General features: G+C 44.8%; 1 non-coding gene across 1 annotated transcript; it reads right to left on the bottom strand.

The window, feature by feature from the left end:
• Nucleotides 1-2,376: 2,376 nt before the first annotated feature.
• LOC128774776 (U6 spliceosomal RNA) lies at nt 2,377-2,486 on the bottom strand. The gene has a single exon (XR_008419244.1). It is a non-coding gene; the product is annotated as a U6 spliceosomal RNA (small nuclear RNA).
• Nucleotides 2,487-4,070: the final 1,584 nt, after the last annotated feature.

The following is a 4,070-nucleotide window of genomic DNA, read 5'->3' as shown; positions in this document are numbered from 1 at the left end:
GAGACACAGCATGAGCAGGGGAGGGGCAGAGAGAGAGAGAGGGAGACACAGAAGCAGGCTCCAGGCTCCGAGCTGCCAGCACAGAGCCCAACGTGGGGCTCGAACACACAAACCAAGAGATCATGACCTGAGCCGAAGCTGGACGCCCAACCGACTGAGCCACCCAGGCGCCCCAAGAATCTGCATTTCTAGTAAATTCCAAGGTGATGCTGATGCTGGTCTGGACACCCACTTTGAGAACAGCTGCCTTCCAGAATCAGAAAGAAGCATGGGCATAGACCCAGGACTATGAAACGCCCTGGCACTCTCTGGGGAGAGAAAAGTAGATTGGCATGATTGGACCCAAAGTGGCAAATGACAGCGGTGGGAAAAGGAGACAGGAGCTGTTCCCACAGCGAAGACACTTGGGCGAATCCTTTCCACTTGGAGGTGCTTTGGAAGTTTATGGCCTTGGGTGACATGATCAGCTTGTAGTTCCAAAACTATCATTCTGGCATCAGTGTGCAGCACGTACTAGAACAAAGGGAGACTAGACAAGGGAGAAGGGCCATTAGAAGCCAGAGGACAATAACGAGGCCAGAGCTGGTGTGGCTGCAGTGTGGGAGGAGGAAAGAAACAGCAGCCTTGGGGCACAGAACTGAGCAGATGGGCAGAAGCCTGTACGGGATGTGAGGGAGAAGGAAGGACTAAAAGCTACTCCAAGCTGTTCCTCTCTGATGCAGGGGTGGAGGAGATCCTATCGACTGACAAAGGAATGCAGGGGACAGAAGAGATCTGGGGAGAAGAGAACGTCATAAATTCCATTTACACGGTCTCTGTGGCATCCAGGGTGCCCATTAGACAGCTAGAAATCCAGGTCTGGAGCTGAACAAAGAAGCCAGAAGTACAGCTGGGGGGCCGGGCACCTCTGTACGCAGGTCCGGGTTCGATCCAGCCTGTGGTAAGGTGGCCAAAGCGGGCGTTGGGCAGGGAGGGGGGCGGGGATTAACTGAGGAAAGAGCCAGCACAGAAACTTGACCTCCCTTTTTCAAATGGGCTTGGCAATGGAAAAGCAAGAAAAGAGACAGCGAGAAGGAGGAAGGCGTGTAGAGGTTACAGCCCAGCAGGACTTAACAAAGAGTCTATAGCATCCTGGTGCCAGCGATGCCATGTCTCCAGCATCACAAAGTCTTCTGACCACACCACGCTGAAGGGCAGGTGTCGGTGCTGATCACTGTCTGTTCCCAGGTCCATTGGCTGTCCTTCCCCGTTCAGCCCCAATTCCGCCAGTTACACCTCCCAGGCTCCTTTGCCCAGCGGCTTCTGGTTAATTTCTGCCAAAGAGAGGCACTGGCAGGAGGCTGGAGGGAGGAGAGCCTTCCTTCCCCCCTCCTCCTCCCCATCTCTGCCTTCTGTGGCTCCTCGTCAGACCTGTGCTTACGGTTCCCACCAGGCACCCAACACCTCACAAGGACTTCCAACTTCCCGAATGTATTTCCCTCTATTGAACTGGCTGGTGAGCCCTCGGGTAGCCCTGGCTGGTGGCCGCTTGATAAACATATGCTAATGCATCACGTTCTCTCCCCCTAACTCATTTCAGTCTTCAGAATCCTATTCAGGCCGGGATTATCCAAGTTGATATTAACAAAGCCTTCCATTTAAAAGTTAAGGGGCAACACAATTTTAAAAGAAGCAGTGAGGGAAGATAAAGCTAAAATAAATAAATTGTAAAACATAAAGCAGGAGAATGATAAAGTAGTTTAAATGCTGTTTTCTTGATAAGACTCTGAAAATAAACAAACTTCTGACAAATATAATTAAGGGAACATTTTTAATTAGAAATGAGGAAGGAGATAGAACAAAAATGGAGAAAATAGATTTTTTCCTCCAAATCCAATGAGGATGTTGTAGGCTAATAAGTGGAAATCTTCAAAAATGAATAATTTCTACAAATATATAGATTACTAAAAATAACTCAAGAAGTATAAACCTAAACAGAATAATAACCAAGGAAGAAATTGGGGAAATTATCTGATAACAACCTAAAAAATGTACTTGGTCCCAGCGTTTCCACAAGAACAATTTTCACACTTTTAAGAAGCAGATAATTCCGATGTCGTATAAAACATCCCGAGTGCGAAAAGAGATAAGAGTACCTTTATGTCCATTAGGCAAGCATGATCTTCTTCCTAAAGCCTGATAAAGGTAAAACACACAAAAAGAAAATTATAGTCACATATCACAGTGAATATGAATAAGAAAACTTAAATAAAACCCTCCCCTCTAGAAAGGAACTTGTTTCACTGTATTGCTTCAGATCTTTAGAGGCAAGATAAGTTCTAGGTGTTTTTTTTTTTTCTTGTAACCACTTGACTGAGATATATTTCTTACACCATAAAAAACATGGAGCACCTTACAAATGTGGGGGTCATCCCGGCACAAGGAGCCAGGCTAATCTTCTCCGTATCCTTCCAATCTTAGCATGTGTGCTGCTAACACGCCAGCACAAGGGATAATAACTTTATAAGTTAACTTGGAAGAGATTACAAAGGACGGACAGCTTGTACATTTTGAAAGTAAATAACCATTTGGCAAGGCTAGAACTAAAACCGAAGGGAAAGTATCATCTGGACAAAAGATTCACAGCAAATACGGAAAGGGTCCACTTCTCTGTTATGTAAAGAGTTTATGTATCTTGACACCAAAAACTTAAATCCCTAATATGTAAACTGGCAAAGAACTGAAGAAGACGATTCATGAAAACAGAGACGCTAAGAGTAAACAAGCATGTGGGGAAATGCTCAACTTCGCTTATCGTCGAGCAAATGTCCACCCAAATGATGGTGTAGCATCTTACAGCCACTACCTTCGAGGGACTTTAGAAATTATTTGGTATTAAGCATAAGAGACGCTTAAAAACTGAGAACAAACTGAGGGCTGATGGGGGGTGGGAGGGAGGGGAGGGTGGGGGATGGGCATTGAGGAGGGCACCTGTTGGGATGAGCACTGGGTGTTGCATGGAAACCAATTTGACCATAAATGTCACATATTGAAAAATAAATAAAAAAATAAAAAATGAAAGAAATTATTTGGCATTACAACACCGCGGTGAAACTAGTCCCCTCACGCACCGTTGGTAGCCGTATGACCTGGTGTCATCTCTTGGTAATCCATACCAGGAGCCGTCTTAAAACTCCCTAATATATCCCTTTGTCCTAAGGGATTTATGAAGAACATAAAAAATAAAGGTAGAGGAGATATTCATGGCAACGTCACTCTGACAACCAAAGTCAGTAAATAAATAAAAGATGATCTAAATGCAACAACAGAATTATTAAGGAAGGGTTGTGATTATTGTTTTTGATCACAATAAAAATCACCGTTTATCAACTACCCTCAGATACATCACTTCTTTGAGTCCTGAGCAGTCTCAGGAGGTAGGTAGGAATCACTAAGCAAGAATCAGAAAAAAATACGTGGTTCGCCCCAAATCGTACAATCAGTGGCTTTCGAACAACCGCTCCCGAATCCCATGGTCTTTCGATATTAAAGGACGGGTATGAGCCTCTGCTCTGAGCCTCGGTTTCCTCATCCATGAAGGAAGGATGATGCAAGTACCACAGAGTGATGATAAACTTTAAATGAAGCTCTTACATGGCCATGAAACTCTTAGCACGGGGTGTAGCCCACAGCCAGGACTCGATTATTAAGAATAATACCGTCTCTCTCTCTCTCTCTCTCTCTCTCTCTCTCAAAAAGAAATAAACATTAAAAAAATAAAAAATAAAGGGGAGCACCTGGGTGGCTCAGTTGGTTAAGCATCCACCCTCGGCTCAGGTCATGATCTCGCGATTCATGGGTTCAAGCCCTGCGTCGGGCTCTGTGCTGACAGCGCAGAGCCTGGAGCCTGCTTCGGATTCTGTATCTCCCTCTGTCTCTGCCCTCCCCCGCTCATGTGTGCTCTTTCTCTCTCAAAATAAATAAATAAACTAAAAAAAAAAAAAAAGAATACCGATAATCTAAAATTGTACCGATTCAATATGATTACAGCAATGTAAATAAACATCGCAAGTACACAAGGCCCAGACAGA

The sequence above is a fragment of the Panthera pardus genome, unplaced genomic scaffold (assembly GCF_024362965.1).
Source record: "Panthera pardus isolate Hobbes unplaced genomic scaffold, ASM2436296v1 HiC_scaffold_4, whole genome shotgun sequence".
Lineage (NCBI taxonomy): Eukaryota > Metazoa > Chordata > Mammalia > Carnivora > Felidae > Panthera > Panthera pardus.
This window is presented reverse-complemented; position numbering and strand designations above follow the sequence as displayed.